The sequence below is a fragment of the Pleurodeles waltl genome, chromosome 5 (genome assembly GCF_031143425.1).
Source record: "Pleurodeles waltl isolate 20211129_DDA chromosome 5, aPleWal1.hap1.20221129, whole genome shotgun sequence".
In the NCBI taxonomy this organism is placed as follows: domain Eukaryota; kingdom Metazoa; phylum Chordata; class Amphibia; order Caudata; family Salamandridae; genus Pleurodeles; species Pleurodeles waltl.
In genome coordinates, this window is record NC_090444.1 from 1,252,068,016 (window position 1) to 1,252,085,573 (window position 17,558).

Genomic DNA, 17,558 nt, shown 5'->3' on the forward strand with positions numbered 1-17,558 from the left:
GACGCAGAGGAACTCCGGGGTTCTTGTCATCACTAGAAAGGGACCAACAATTGGAGGGGAGAGTCTTGGCAATCCTGCGTGCTGAACAAAACAGAAAATCTGTTTTATCCCCATTGAGCTAAAGGGAGTTAAGGCTCATCCATTTAGCAATATCTGATAAAAAGTCCAGAAAGTCTGCCACTGCATCCTGCTGACTATTATTAAGGGACAAGATCAACTGTGTATGTCATCTGCATAGTTGACCACCCTGATGTGATGCGCCTTTATGAGGGTAATAAGTGGCTTCATGTACATGTTAAACAGGACTGGGCTAATTGCCAAGCCCTGAGGAACTCCATGTTGCAGATGTTTAAGATTAAATCCGAATTGATAAGGAGGCAGACCAACCACCTGACAGCGATCAGAGAGGGTGGATTCCAGCAACTTTATCCTCAAGTGGGGTTGGTGGTGTAGCATTGATCTTTCCAGGAGAATATTATGATTGACAATGTCAAAAGCAGCCGACAAGTCAAGCATAATCAAGACTGTTGACTGACAACAATCAACCCTTATCCTTAGCTCAACCATAGCCACTAAGAGTGCATACTCAGTGCTATGCCTGGGTCTGAAGCCAAATTGTTCATCCTCCAATGGGGAAGAGGCTCCTAGAAACTGGGACGGACTCCTACTCACATATAGCTCAGTTATTTTGACCGGGAAAGGCAAGAGCCAAACAGGCCTATAGTTACTTAAGATTGATGGGTCTGCCAAATACGTTTTTTAAGAACAGGGGTAACTATTGCCTTTTTCCACATATTGGTACCTCACCAGTCGAGACAGCGATTGGTGGCACAATTGTCATGTGGGAAGAAAGAGTTAATCTCCAAACTCTTTCCATAGTCTAGGAGGCAGGGGATCGAAAAGCGATCCTGATGACGTTACATTGGGAATAGATTAAAAACATTCCTTCGAGAAGGGTTCAGAACTCTCTAACCTATTACCAGGGCTCTCAGTTAGCTCAGATCTAGTCTGAGGCATACCAGGTCCTGGCAGTGGAACTTCTGAACTATCGTATCTATCCTTGATTTAATTCCCCAATTTATTATGAGAGACTGAACCATGTAGGGGTGACTGACAAAAGGTGTCACTCTCGTACATAATCTTACCAATTTTCTGTTTGAAGAAATCAGCCAGATCATCACAAAGTTCTTGTGAAGGTATAGTATCATGCTTTATACAATCTGGATTAGATAGCTCCAGAAGGATATCAAAAACCTTTCTGGTACTATTGTTGGCAAAATGTTCAGACTTCGTTTTATTGGCCTCTCTATTGTATTCCTGTAGCAGAACTTTACTGTGTTGTTTATCTGCTTCAGAATACCTACTGCACCATTTTCTTTCCAAATGCCTTCATGCAGATTTAGGACTTTTTAAGGACTCATTGTACTAAGGTGGCAATAGCGTATGACGGGGTTTTAGATTGGTACTGGGAATGACTTTATCCAGAGTTTGCACAATCCCCTGCTCAAATACCAACTAATTAGAACCTACTGAATTTGTAAGTTCAACAGAGTTAAACAGATTAAAAACTGTACCTGCGCGAGGCTTGATCAGTTTATGCCATAACCTTCGAATTCTTGTTGAGTTATCCACCCTCCAAGGATGGCAATATTCCTTTCATTGTACATGAAATTAAATTAGGGCATCATCCATCCAGTGTAAGGGTACAATAACTTTAACGGAGACCAACCCATCAGGGGAAAAGATGAGCTCAAGAGTGTATCCTGCTCAATGGGCAGGTTCCTGTACTCGGTTGAAGGCCAAAGACTTCACAAGAGTTCGGAACTTCGATGAGAGGAGGTAAAAGATCTCCCTCTGCCCATAGTTTGAAATTTCCTAGTATGAAAAAATTCGAGTGGGCGAGCACCTTGTTGGAAAAAACTTCCAACAAAGGGAAAAGATGTTGACTAGGGAGACCCGGAGATCTGGAGCACAAAGTGCCCGGCAGAGTATTGCCTTTCTCAGATTTCAGCATAAAACCCAACACTTCCGATTCTCCTAGCCCATCAAGCACAAGTGAGGAAAAATTAAATTTTCCCTTATAGATTATCCCAACTTCTCCTCCTTTCCGATCACCCTGTAGTTTGTGGAGGACTTTAAAGCCCATAGGATAGACCACGGGCATCTCAACTGCTGATTCGGGATTTGTCCAAGATTCTGAAACAAACAGCACGTCTCAGTTACCAGATTCTACTAGTAGGTTAACTTCAATAGCATGCTTTATCAAGGACCTGGCATTTACTAGGCTGCATTTCAGAACAGCTTGTGCTGCATATATTGGGTGCAAAGGAAGGCCCATCGAGCTTACCTTGTCAGGGAATGACACAGGGAAAAGGCTACACTGTTTACCAATTGATAGCAGCTGGTCCCTAGAGTAACATATTCTATGCTCTGACCTGATAACATGATTTCCTTGTGACTCTCATATACAACCGGCAGCATGGCTGGTGCTGTTGGTGCACGGATGGGCACATATGGGCCAGTCAGCCTGCTGCACGGTCCCACCTGCATACTCTTTAAATAGTCTTCGATAAGGACTAGACTGGCATAAAAAATAGAAGAGGTCTGCTCTGACAGGCGATACCGGAAGTGAGAAGAGCAGGATTAAAACTTGACAAGTACTCACGCTAAAGACTACACTAAATAAAAATCCCAGTCAACTTTTTTTGCCATACCCCTCCCAAAATGTGCAAATATGCAACCGTACACTGTCAATTTCAGCCAGTACCTAATGTCCGCTGAGGGATCGCGCCTGCATGCTCTTTAAATAGTCTTTGATAAAGACTAGACTGACACCATAATACCGGTCGGCTGACATCTGCTCTGACAGGTGAAATCAGAAGAGAGCTGTAGGAAGTTGCCTCTGTATATACTATTTCAAAGTAAGAAATAGTGCGCACAGAGTTCAAGGGTTCCCCTTAGAGGTAAGATAGTGGCAAAATTAGATAATTCTAATGCTCTATTTTGTGGTAGTGTGGTCGAGCAGTAGGCTTATCAGAGGGTAGTGTTAAGCATTTGTTGTACACACACAGGCAATAAATGAGGAACACCCACTCAAAGACTTACTCCAGGCCAATACGTTTTTATATAGAAAAATATATTTTCTTAGTTTATTTTAAGAACCACAGGTTCAAGATTTGAGGTAAATACATAAAATGCAAGGTCCTCCACACAGGTAAGTTAGGAACTTTGAATAAAAGCAATATCATATACAGTCTTTGTTAAAATGGCAATAAGCTATTTTAAAAGTGGACACTGCAAAAATCAACAGTTCCTGGGGGAGGTAAGTAAAGGTTAGATTGTGAGGTAAGTAAGACACTTACAAGTCTCAGTTCCTGGGCATAGGCAGCCCACCGCTGGGGGTTCAAGGCAATCCCAAAGTTACCACACCAGCAGCTCAGGGCCGGTCAGGTGCAGAGGTCAAAGAGGTGCCCAAAACACATAGGCGCCTAAGGAGAACAGGGGTGCTCCGGTTCCAGTCAGCCAGCAGGTAAGTACCCGTCCTGGGGGGCAGACCAGGGGGGTTTTGTAGAGCACTGGGGGGGACACAAGTAGGCACACAAAACACACCCTCAGCAGCACAGGGGCGGCCGGGTGCAGGGTGCAAAGCAGGCGTCGGGTTTTAGATAGGAAACAATGGAGGGACCCATGGGTCACTCTAGCGGTGCAGGCAGTCACGGGGGGCTTCTCGGGACAGCCACCACCTGGGCTAGGCAGAGGGTCGCCTGGGGTCACTCCTGCACTGAGTGTGGGTTCCTTCAGGTCCTGGGTGCTGCGGGTGCAGTGCTTGGTCCAGGCGTCGGGTCCCTTGTTACAGGCAGTCGCGGTCAGGGGGAGCCTCGGGATTCTCTCTGCAGGCGTCTCGGGCTACTCACGGGTTAGCAGTCGCCGGGGAGTCCTCCTGTGGTGTTTGTTCTCTGGATCTCGAGCTGGGGGCGTCGGGTGCAGAGTGGGAAGTCTCACGCTTCCGGTGGGAAATGTGAAGTCTTTAAAGTTGTAGAAAAGTAGCAAGTTTGTTGCAGATTGTTGAACAGAGCCGCTGCTCACAGGAGTTTCTTGGTCCTGGGGGTCAGGGCAGTCCTCTGAGGCTTCAGAAGTTGCTGGTCCCTGTTGGATGCGTCGCTGGTTGCAGGTTTTCGACTCTGGAGACAGGCCGGTAGGGCTAGGGCCAAAGCAGTTGTCGTTGTCCATCGTCTCTGCAGGCTTGTAGGTCAGCAGTCCTTCTTCTTTAGTTCAGGTTGCAGGAATCTGATTTCCTGGGCTCCTGGGTGCCCCTAAATACTAGATTTAGGGGTGTGCTTAGGTCTGGGAGGGCAGTAGCCAATGGCTACTGTCCTGGAGGGTGCCTACACCCTCTTTGTGCTTCCTCCCTGTGGGGAGGGTGGGCACATCCCTAACCCTATTGAGGGAATCCTCCAAAACTAAGATGGAGGATTTCTAAAGGCAGGGGTCACCTCAGCTCAGGGCACCTTAGGGGCTGTCCTGACTGGTGGGTGACTCCTCCTTGTTTTCCTAATTACCTCCTCCAGCCTTGCCGCCAAAAGTGAGGGCAGTGGCCAGGGGGGTGGGCATCTCCACTAGCTTGGATGCCCTGGGGCGCTGTAACAAAGGGGGTGAGCCTTTGAGGCTCACCGGCAGGTGTTACAGTTCCTGCAGGGGGAGGTGTGAAGCAACTCCACCCAGTACAGGCTTTGTTCTTGGCCACAGAGTGACAAAGGCAGTCTCCCCAGGTGGCCAGCAACTCGTCTGATTGTGGCAGGCTGGCAGAAACTGGTCAGCCCCACACTAGGAGTTGGATTGGTATTCAGGGGGCATCTCTAAGATGCCCTCTGGGTGCATGTTACAAAATATTCCACACTGGCATCAGTGTGCACTTATTGTGCTGAGAAGTTTGATACCAAACTTCCCAGATTTCAGTGTAGCCATTATGGAACTGTGGAGTTCGTGTTTGACAAACTCCTAGACCATATACTCTCATGGCTACCCTGCACTTACAATGTCTAAGGTTTTGCATTGACACTGTAGGGGCATAGTGCTCATGCACATATGCCCTCACCTGTGGTATAGTGCACCCTGTCTTAGGGCTGTAAGGCCTGCAAGAGGGGTGACTTACCTATGCCACAGTCAGTGTGAGGTTGGCATAGCACTCTGAGGGGAGTGCCATGTCGACTTAGTCATTTTCTCTCCAACATCACACACAAGCTGTGAGGCTTTGAGTGTGCATGTGCTGAGTGAGGGGTCCCCAGGGTGGCATAAGACATGCTGCAGCCCTTAGAGACCTTCCCTGGCATCAGGGCCCTTGGTACCAGGGGTACCAGTTACAAGGGACTTATCTGAGTGCCAGGGCTGTGCCAATTGTGGAAGCAAAGGTACAGTTTAGGGAAAGATCACCGGTGCTGGGGCCTGGTTAGCAGGGTCCCAGCACACTTTCAATCAAAACTTAGCATCAGCAAAGGCAAAAAGTAGGGGGTAACCATGCCAAGGAGGCATTTCCTTACAAGAGCCACAAGTAATCACGCTAAAAAATTCACACAAATAAAAATCCTAGTCAAATTTTTCCCCCCCCCCAAATATGCAATTGTAAAGTGACAATTTCAGGCAGTACCTAATGTCTGTTGTACAACTGCACCTGCATGCCCTTTAAATAGTCTTCGATAAAGACGAGACTGGCACCTAAAATGGCAGTCGGCTTAGGTCCGCTATGACAGGTGAGACCGGATGTTAGAAGAGCAGGATTAAAACTCCACACATAATCACAGTAAAAATAAGTACAAATAAAAATCCCAGCCAACTTTGTCTGCCCCCTCAAATGTGCAAATATGTGATCATTAAGTGTCAATTTCAAGCATTATTTAATGTCCCATGAGCGGTTGCGCCTGCATGCTCATTTAATAATTTTCAATAAAAACTAGACTGGCACCAAAAATGGTGTTCGGCCGAGATCTGTTCTGACAGACGAGTACGGAAGTGAGAAGAGCAGGATTGAAACTCCACACATTAAAATTGGATTCCATTTTCCATATTGTTTTTAATACATGTATTTATTTATCATTTACAATAAACCATTCATTACATGTGCAGTCAACCGTTTCATAAGTTCTGATGGCGAATGATTCTCAAGCAGTTCACCTTGTGGGTAACAAAGTGGTCAATGCAGCACATTTTTGTCTCACAATTTAAAAGCACATATTAGTCAATCATTTGTGTTTATCACTCCCAAAGGAAGGATGACGGAGATTGTAATGACCATGAAAAACCTAACTCTATGGTAAGTAAACGTCAAACCTAAAACAAACAGTAATCCGTCCTGGGGGTCTGTCCTTCAGTCCACATTGAGAGATTTCAAAGCGGGTGGTGTCAGAATAAGTTGTCATTCCTATGCTCGCTCATGTGTGTGTGTAGGGGGGTTGTAGCGGGGTGAAGGAGGGGGAATGGGTTGGTGCCGAGGTCTAGGGTATAGCCCCAGTAGACAAGTCTCCACTGTGCATAACAGTGTAGGATCCAGAACATCATAAATGCTGATCACTATCTCCCAAAATCAGCAAACATCCAGGCAGCCCCATGTCATGGGGTTAAAGTCAGCATCCAGGGATGAGCACTTTGGGCACAGTCTAGCGTCACACCCCATAGGTGACTCGTAATGTGTGGGGTGAAATATGCCATGTGAGTGCAATTATATTAGATATATTTTAGCCTCATATTACTGGAGTTGTGTCTGGGGTAGGCCAGTACCTTTTTTTCCATTCTGTGTCAGAGAGTTCCTGTCCCAGCAGGGTCTCCCATCTCCCTCAGATTGCTACTAATGGTTTCCCAACCATCCCCAGTAGCATCTGATAGAGTCATTTTACCAAGTGACGGGCAGTTCTCAAGGACATCAAAAGATGGCGAACCTGATGTGTCTCCTGTTCCTGGCTGCCATCTGGCCATAAGTATCCAAACATACGTACCAGTACCTGGTAGATCAGAAATTGGCACGGGTGGATTGTATTGGGTGATCAGATCATCTAATGGGATAAGTGTCCACAGTTGGTAACAGTCACCTACTGTTACCAAACCCACAGCTGTCAGAGAGGATAGTTGTAGTGTGAAAAGGGGAGTGATTCTCCACGTAGGAGCCCCACTAGGGCAACTTGATTACCCTCCGTCCCCACTCGCCCACTTCTTCCAGCTGCAATCCATTGAGCTACTGGGTGACTCACTGTAGTTGTGCTGCCGGATAATATAGTTCAAAATCTGGAGCTCCCAAACGTCCCTCATCCTAGGGGCGCAGAAGACCCTCCGGAGAGACCCTATTGTGTCCTGCGTCCCAGATTAATTCCCAGAGGAGAGTATCTAACTGTCTAAACCAGGTGTGTGGAATTTTGACAGGTAAATTGACAAAGAAATATAAGCCTCTGTAACATTAACATCTTTGAACAGAGAGATGCATACCATAACTGGAAATTTCAAGGATCTCAAGAACTGCACACAGGATCTAAGAGACCGGAGTGCACTGCCTAAATTACCGTCCTGAAGGTCTTCCAGTGAGTGGAATACTCTAATGCCCAGATATCCAAAGGACACCAGTGACCAAACTAGGTCCTGGAAAGAGTCTGAGACCACGGGGCTCCTGCCGTCATGGGGAATGAATATGTTTTGGTTGCATTTACGTGTAGCCCAGAGAGAGTTACAAATTCCCGCAATAAAGACATCAAGTTTGTTGCACCCTGGGGTCCATCCTGCAGGTAGAACAACAAATAATCCGCGTTGAGTGATATGATGTGTTCCCTACCTTTCAGCTTCATCCCATATCCCACCCCTCATAAGTGGAAGAGTCCCGCCAGTGGCTCAATAGTCAGTGCAAATAGGAGGGGGGGGTAGTGGGCACCCCTCCCTGGTGCCTTGGAAGATTCCATACTGAGCAAAGACAGTGCCACTTGTTTTCACTCTAGCTGTCGGGGTTGTGTAAAGCAGCTGGATCCCTCACCCAGACCCTTTTTAAGTATGACCTCAAAAGGAATTCCCATTGCACTGAGTCAAAGGCCTTTTCAAGGTCAACTGAAATTATAACAGCATTCAGATGAAGACGCATTTCTGGGTGATACAATACGTGATATATTCTACAGGGGTTAAAGGTGGTGCTCCGGTTTGGGATGAACTTGTTCTCGTCCAGATGTATTAGGGTATGCATGTGGGGTAGCAGTCTAAGAGCTAATACCTTACCTAGTATTTTCAAGACCATGTTCAGCATGGAAAAAGGGCAAAATGCCGACACATGCGCACCCACAGTTTTGGACTTAGGGAGAGTGATCACCAGTGCATCCCTGATCAACTTAGTCAACACCCTCAAATGCAGCAACTCCGCATAAAGCGACTCCAATCTAGGGGCCAAAGCAGAAGAAAGGGCAGCACAGAATTCTGCCGGTAGCCCATCAGGGCCCAGGGTCTTCCCCGAAAGACATCTACTTAATGGCAGCACTAATATCCTGAAGCGTCACAAGGTCACCACTCGTCTCCGGAGCTTTGGGATCTAAGTCACCTAGAGGCAGGGTATTTAATAATCTAGTCACAGCCCCCAATGCTAGAGGCTCCAGGCATCCATAAAGCTTTTCAAGGTACTCCCGGATGGACATATTAATGGCCTTCAGGGAATAAAATAGGGATTCATCCCCCATTAGCATCTGTGTTATGGTGACTCCCCTGGTGTCCGATCTAACCAGCCAGGCTGGTAGGCTGCCTGGTCTACCTTCTTCATCATGTGCCCTAGCGATAAAGTCTTTGTAGTCATGACAGCATAGGCGCTCCAGTGCAGTGTGATAGCTTTGCTATGCTTCTCTGTGCCTTTCCCATACCCCATCCTCCATCCCCAGCCGGTTATCTAATGCATGTTGTTGGGTCTCCAGTGCCCTAAAATCTGTGGCGGGCTCCATTCTAGCCCCAATTGACCGTCCCAAGCATTGTCCTCACAGCACCACTTTTAATGTGTCCTATTCTATAAGTGCATTAGTCGCCGAACCCTGATTGTGTTCTAAGTATTAAGAGATGGCCATCTGGAGTGAATCCTTAAAGCAGTTATCTTCAAGCATCAAAGGGTTAAGCCATCAAATGGCTAACACTGAGCGCTCTGCAACAGGTTGGAACTTCAACAACAGGGGGCTATGGTCAGATAGTGTACACCCTAGATATTCCATGCAGAGCATGTGTGGTCCCAGCATGGTTGAGCATCTGAACATGTAAAGCCTGGTGTTTAAGTTATATATCTGCAAATAGTATGAGTTGTCGTGCATCAGTCTGTGCTGCACCCTCCAGATCTCTGACTGATCCCAATGTTCTATACACTGAAATTATACCAAAAATACATTTTATTAAATCACATAAAAATTCTCACATTCAATAAAATTATTTCAAAACCAGTTCAAAATAGCACCCTACCAGAATCACACATCTACTGTATCCACATGCACACATCCACTCACTCTCTACCCCATAAAACTACCAAATGGAAAAAATGACTGACAGAATATACTTGTTCTCCCCAATTATCCAGAGAACCCCACAATGGCAATCAATTGTTACAACATCAAGCACACACTAAATGTGCTCAATTCATCTAGATAGATGAGTAAATCTGTATTATCTCTTAAGATAAAACATACAGTACTCATAATGGTCACTATCCAAGAATTGAGATTCATTGGTCACTAACGACTTGGAATACAATGCAGTACACAGTACTGTAGAATATACACTAAGGGGGATAATTTGATATCATCAATATTGTCTATCATTGACTCCTGACTCACGTTTTGGTGCATAGGTATCTTCTTCAGGAGAAACACCCCTTCCTCATAATCTGACATCAAAAAACATATAATAAACATCCAACCTGTACCAAATTTATAAAAATAAAACCAACTTAATCCTTGCAATTGTAACCTGTTTGACAGTTCCAGGCCCCAATGTGATGTGAAACCAGCATCTTAAAAAAGAAACCAACTGCATTCCTCTCTTCATACCACAAAAACAACATGCACCATAACCACACCTGTGAATCAGCTCAAGTGCTAACACCATGCTGTATATACCGATCTAAAAGGAACTACCACAATAAACTAAACTCAAACTGTGATGTGCCAGCTGATTCATGCAATCTGTAATGCTATAGCCATGCATGAATCCTATATGCACAAACTTTCTCACCCAGCCATGTTCTCATGTGGTGAACCGCTTTTGTAGTCCTCGCTAACTTTGTTGTAGAAGAACTTTCCGTTTGACACAAAAAGACTTCTATAAAAGGTAATACAACAAAAACATATATGGAGTTATATACACTGTATGATCTATAACTAATCTTACGAAACTCCCAATTCCACAGAATAGGAACTGGAACCAGCTGATTAAAAAATCCCACAACCTATACCTGTCCTTAACTTATCAAATTGATATCTAAAGGTCAATTAAATCTCTCTGGAGCATAGTTAATTGGTGCTATGCTCCCATAAAAATTTAAATTCAACCTGAAAGTGGTTGACACAAAACTTCAACCCTTCTCTAAGATACTATACATAAAGATGACTGCAGGTTTTAGTATCAGCACCCAAACTGCTATCTATAGACGAATGCTTGCTGCTTAAAACTACAGGCTCATGGGGATACTGGCTCACATGCAATTAGTCAATAAATATAAAGTATAGAATAGGCTAACATACTGCAGCTCACCTGATTACAAATAGTATTGTGGGGCTGAAGATAACATCTTATGCCAACTTGCCCAACACTGGGAGGTCACACTGCTTCATGCAAACAAGGTTCCTCTGATGCATCTCTAAAAAAGGGGAAATAATAAATTCCACAGTCAAGCACTCTCCATCTCAATCACACTCTAAAAAAGCAGATATTGTAATTCAAGTTACCTGACAAATAATGGTTGAACCATGTATAAACACGACCCATGTGCCGAGTATGCACCATAACGCCGTTAATCACAGTGAGCATGAGTGCGCCTAAATGCTACTCAAACTGAAATAGCTACAACTTATGGAATAAGGGGTGGTCACATGACTCCCAAGCAAGCACAGCTGGAAGTCACGTGCCCCGCCACAGATATATGAATCCCCAAATATGTGGCGGCCATATATAAATAGCAGGACTTACACCTGCAAAACCTTAGGCTAATGATCATGCCAAACAGGAATAACAGTATGTGCGGCATGATTCTATAACATAAAATTGAGGCTCAAGGACAGCCCCACAAGCCTCCATAAAGAACCACCCCAAAGCAGTGAATAAAAAAAAAAAAACAGTGAATCAAAAAATGGCAGCCATATTGAAATGGGCAGCGAGTATGGCTCAGGGGACCTCCATAGTAGGCCATCCCAAACACAAAAATAAAGCAGCGGTGGCCATACTGGAATGAGTAAAACTGCCACTCAGCCATCCAGTATGAACGATCTTTGAGAAGAATGAAAGTGAATGGCTTGTTCCCAACGTATCTAATTATTTCATCCCTGTACATGAGTGTTCAAGCTAAAAATCCAAAACACTTCCCTCCTTTTGTGCACTGCATCTGTATCTATTCCAGATTTGACAACAATTTTTGTATAGGAACAACCAACTAATGTCCTCCGAGGTGTGGTTATATTCCAAAAAATGCTTAACAATGGGAGATGCTAGTTTATGGGTCCGTATAGCTGAACGAAGCTCAGTCTCGTAAACAAATGGACCTGCTGTTTCTCCTACATATCTTAGCTCACAAGGGCAGATACACATATAAATAATATTTTTTGTTTTACAGTTAGTAAATGTTTTCAAAATGATAGAGTGATTATTCAGTTTGAAATGTTTCATCTCTTTTTCTGACTTACAAGCATTGCATTGTGTGCATTTGAAATTACCCATGACAGAAATATTCCCATCTATAGTTTTCTGTACAAAGTTGGTGCTGGGCTGTAACGGAAACCTTACTACATGGTTCTTTAGATTTTTATTGCGCCTAAACGCAATCTTGGGGCGGGGATATGTGACTCTTGTGCACTATTAGCATTCAAAATGTGCCAATTCACACACACAATATGGCGGATTTTCTCATTCTGGGACGAGTGCCTTGTGATACATACCAAGTTAGTAGCTGCAATTCGCTGTCTCTTTTGCTGCTGACAGTCTCTGTCATAGAAACGCGCTCTTTTGGAAGCCTCCCATGCTAATCTGCGAGGGTAACCTCTGGCTACAAACTTGGCTTTTATCTCTATTAGCACAGTTTCTGCAAACTGGAAGAAGCTGCCCACATGGGATACTTTCTTTCGGGATTCTCCAATGGCAACTGCTAAAATGTAGCAAAGTATTTCTCGCTCTGGGTTTAACATAGAGATCTACCTCCAAACAGTAGTGATTTTTTCTGTATCATAATACCTAAATATTTCCCTTGTTGTTTATTAGTGCGTGCCGTAAACCTCATATTAGAGCCACAAAGATTAGTCCGAGTTAGAAACTCTTGCAGCTGCTGAGTCTCCCCAACCCATAGAAAAAGGGTATCATCAATATACCGAGCACAATTCGTGACAGATTTAAAAAAAAAAAAAAGGTGCCATTTCGTTATAAACAAATCTCTGTTCAAATTTAGCCGTGGGTGCACAAGATACCCCCATGCTAACTCCTTTAACCCCTTCGCTGCCAGGTCTTTTCTCCTTCCGGTGCCCAGACTTTTATTTTTTTGGCTACTTGGGGTAGTTTGCACTTAAGCCCTCATAACTTTTTGTCCACGCCAAATTTGTGTCCTTTTGTTCCCAATATCCTAGGAATTCTAAAGGTACCCAGAGTTTGTAGGTTCCTCTGGAGGAGGCCAAGAAATTAGCCAAACCCAGAAAAATTGGAAAAATGGGCTGCAGAAGAAAGCATGTGTTTTTATTCCCTGCAAATGGCATCAACAAAGGGTTTGCAGTGCTAAAATCACCATCTTCCAAACTTTCAGGAACAGGCAGACCTGAATCATTTTTCAACACAATGTTGGCATTTTACTGGGACATACCCCATTTTTACTATTTGTTGTGATTTCAGCCTCCTTCTTGTTAGTAACAGAAATGGGTGTGAAACCAATGGTGGATCCCAGACAGCTAAACATTTCTGAAAAGTAGACAAAATGGTGAAATCAGCAAGGGGTCATTTAGGAAGATCCTGCAAAGTTTTCTTACAGAACATAACAGCTATATTAATAAACAAAAAAATGAAATAGAGCTAAAAAAACAGCCATTTCTGTCCACGTTTTCTTCTTTAACTTTTTCCTGCTATGGCAGATTTTTTAAAGCAATATAGCGTTACATTTGCTGGACTCTTTTTGTGCGGGGATACGCTTGTAGGTTCATCAAGAACCCCAGGTACCCAGAACCAATAAATGAGCTACACCTGGCAATGGGTTTTTATTGTATACCGGGGATACAGCAAATCATTTGGTAAAATATAAAGAGTGAAAAATAGGTATCAAGGAAACCTCGGTATTTCCAAAATGGGCACAATATAATGTGTTGAGAAGCACGGGACGAGACGAGTGCCCAGACGCAAAAACCCACATAGACAAGACGGAGAGAATCAACAAAAGTCCTGTATCTGCAATCGAAATCTCAAATACAGTAGAAAAAAGGACTCTGAGTAAAGGGCATCAACAAACAGGTAGACGGAAATACACATGGAAAAAAGCTAGAGGAAACAACAAAGTATCAGCAAAAAAGGCTTTAAATATGCCGAAACAGGCAAGCCCAACAGGGCAGATCAGGAACACAGGCGATGAGTTTACTCAACAGCAGCCTAAAGATCAGTGCATCAAGCCCGAGAGTCTCGAGAAACCAACTGACAAAGATATTAGTTTTATAAATAAAAATCCTGGATTATTGTGCGATAAAAGCTGCACCCACCATTCTCATATAAACCGAATCCCCATTGGCCCTAGGGGCTACCAAGCATCTGGGTACGACTTAGACAAAGGAAATAGACCAGAAAAAGACTCAGGTTCAAATCACGGGATCAATGAGGCAAACGATCCCTTAGTCAATGGACAACATAAATGGAGCCCAGAGACAACAAAATCAAGTACCGGCATTGATAAGCACCTCCCAGCCATAAAAAGAGAACACTCAATTCAGGCGCATTATCCAAATACAGTAGGAGTCCATAATGGAAAACGTCAGCAGTCTCTGAACTTTATCATCGAGGGGGTAGAACAAGAAAATAGCAAAAGTGAAAACGGAAGGGCAGAGAGCCCAGAATGCACAAGAAGCGAACAAAGTACAAGAAAAACCATGTGCGTGGATAATACAATAGCCCCGGTTCCCGCACCTCGGTCAAAAGTAAAATACTGCTCTCAGGCTAGCTCTGGAAACCACAACTTTAGTAGCCAGCCAGGGTGGGTTACTGATCCACCTGCTCCACCGCGTCCAGTGCTTGACTTGGAAACTAAAGGAAAAAAGGATAATTGGCCTCCACAAAGGCAACCTTACGATGAACTTAGGAACAAAGAGTTGCAACTCGGGAGGGAAAAAGGCCAGGTAGAACGAACATTGACTAGTTGGGCAGCTACTATTTACAATAAAGCAAAGGAAGATAATCAACCTCAAGGAAGATGGTCACAGGGAGGTGTCGGGCAAACCAAGATTCGCACTGAAATAATTAAAGAGCCTGACGCCACAATTACATTTATTCCCGAGTACTCCTCAAGAGGAAGTCACGACATTCTAAATAGGACTAACATCCTACATTTGGTCAATTCTTTGCCAGCTCTGCAGAACGTAACAACTAAAGACCTCCTCTCAGTAAGATTTATGCAAAGGAAAGAATCGGAGAACGGGGGATCAACAGAAACAGTCTGGGCTTCACCTTGGATAGTAGAACAGATTCTAAAATGTTCTAACATGATGAAGACATGGGGAATATCTACTGCTATTCCACAAAAGGAACCATATCCAACAATATTTCTTGAAAAAGCTCCAAAGCAAAATGTGTCGGGCAGGCAAGAGGCAGAAGGCAATTCTGGTTCGACACTACAGGGAGCAATTAGTTCCAAACAACAACTCCCTGAACGAATAAACCTGAGTAATATGAGGTTCTGCCTGTCTGTTAACTCCCCTAGAAACAGCAGGGGCAATCCCCCACAGTTGCAGAATGATGAAGAGCAACCATCTAGAAATTTGTAGCAACAAATGGGTAGCTCAAATATAAAAAATAGAACTAGTCCCACATTAAAAATCTTAAGCTGGAACATTGCAGGCCTAAAAAGCAAAATGGAAGATAAGGATTGGGTTGAATTTATTAAACAGCAAGACATCAGCTGCTTCCAAGAAACTTGGTCTACCAACGTCATTGACCTAGACGGGTTTTCCACTTTTTACATACCTGCTATCAAACAAAAAAAAGGAAGACCATCAGGAGGTCTGACCACTTGGATCAGAACTTCACTATTGGGAAACTCAGCTGTAACCCATGCCATATTAAGCAAGGAAATCCAGACGCTTGCAGTAAAACATGAGGAGTGGTCACTTGAAATAGTAAACGTGTACCTCCCTCCCGTTAGCCGGGCCCAAGTCATGCCTGGTGTGCGGCTCCTCGAAGATCATATCTCAAATAAAAGATCTAAGGGTTGGAGGAACCCAACACTAGGTCACGCGAATAACCGTCCCCCTCAGTTTTGTAAAACCCTTCTTCTAATATGTGGCGATTTTAACACTAAACCCCATTCTATTCTTTGGGATGAACAAGTAGTAGAGGAAGATCACGCTTGGAATATTCCAACGCCCCTCATCCAACATTGCCAAGATTCCAAAAAAGGGGAACTAATCTTTGAAGTACTAATAGAAGGCGGAATTCGCACAGTAAACGGAAGAACCAACTCAGACAGAACTTTTAAATCTACCTTTCGAACTGGAAAAAGACACAGTATAATTGACTATATGGCAATAAACATCGAAGCCTGGCATTATGTTATCGATATGGAAATAAGGGACAGGATCAAGAGTGACCACGACCCATTGCTAATGGAGATAATCCATCCGGACGCAAGCCTGGGGAAGGTTGAGTTTCCACTTAACGGAAATTGCTTAGCAATAACCATGAGACCAAATAGGAAAAACATACTAAGGTCGAACGTGGACGAACCCTATTTGAGTGTACCTAGTCAAACCTGGTTCCTATCACTTAGTACATTATTAAACCTACCAGTTAATGAAGCTTTACCCCTACTGGATAATTTTAACAACTTGCTACTACAAACAACAAAGGAAAGAACTAAGCATCCCCAAACTAACCCTAATACGATGGAGGGCTGGTTCGATGAAGAGTGTTTGAAACTAAAAAAGACACTATCGCAAGCACTAAAGAATCGCCATCTGAACAACCATAATGAGCAATACTTTTATGAATGCAGGCAACAGTACAAAAAATTACTAAGATATAAAAGGAAGACATTTCCACATAAGCTCTGGAAATCCCTCCTGCAGGCAATATCGGCAGCAAACTGCAAAAAGTTTTGGGAGATAGTCAGATGGGGATGCGAAGGCCCTTCGAAGAACCTAGAATTGAATATCAACTCACAACTCTGGGTAGAGCATTTTACCGCCTTGTACCAGGAAGAGGCCAAGACGGCATCCCGGAGTATGAATAACTCAACCAGCCTCATCCAAGGACTGGTAGGTAGTAACCAAAGATCAAACAAGGGAGTTCCACTTCAAACGACCTATGTAGCATCATCAAAAAGGTTTATTAGATCGTCAAATGGAACCCAGAATGAATTAGTCCCAAACGAACTCCTTGGCACAAATGCCACGCAAGCAACCCATTCTATCCCTCGTGCAATGGAGCTGACACCGGAATTCAGCGAGAAAGAGATTAAACAAGTTATTCTCCTTCAAAAACCGTATAAGGCTGCAGGCCCAGACGGCATACCTTCAGACGTTTATCGTAATCAGTTAACGTTATGGCTGCCTGCTCTAACACGCATATTCAACAGTATTTGGCACCACGAGGTAATTCCGACCTCTTGGAAGAAATCAATAATTGTCCCAATTCACAAAAAAGGACCTCGGGACTTGGTGTGCAACTATAGGCCTATCTCACTGCTTGACAGTGTTGGAAAAATCTTCGCCAAATTGATCCAGCTGCGTTTAGATCAATGGCTGGAGGATGGAGATTTAATATCGACACACCAAGCTGGTTTTAGGAGAGGCCAAAGCACAATAGATCAACTTTTTAAGCTGAATATGATCTGCGCGAAATACGCCACCCTAAAAGATTGTGCATTATATCTGGTCTTTGTGGATCTTCAAACAGCTTTTGACAGCGTCAATCGCCAAATATTATGGCAGTTATTGTCAGAAATGGGCATACAGGGGAAAATTCTAAGGCTGTTAATTCTACTGCACACAGGGAATACTGCCAGGGTTAGATATTCCACGAGAAATGATTATACAGCAGAAATTCCAATCCAGCGTGGCGTAAAACAAGGATGTGTTTTGGCCCCAACCTTGTTTAACTGTTATATAAATAAAGTAAGCCAAGATCTG

The 17,558-nt window shown here is 43.9% G+C and overlaps 1 protein-coding gene across 4 annotated transcripts in view; it reads right to left on the reverse strand.

The window, feature by feature from the left end:
- Positions 1-17,558, reverse strand: part of RRAGD (Ras related GTP binding D) — a 170,736-nt gene that overhangs the window by 93,397 nt on the left and 59,781 nt on the right. For 2 of the 4 annotated variants that reach the window (XR_011203826.1, XM_069235492.1), the window contains exon 2: positions 10,738-10,843. The exons of the other annotated variants lie outside the window; for them this stretch is intronic. The gene's annotated coding sequence lies outside the window, so the exon portion shown is untranslated. The remainder of the gene's footprint in view (positions 1-10,737; positions 10,844-17,558) is intronic. 4 annotated transcript variants of the gene reach the window in all.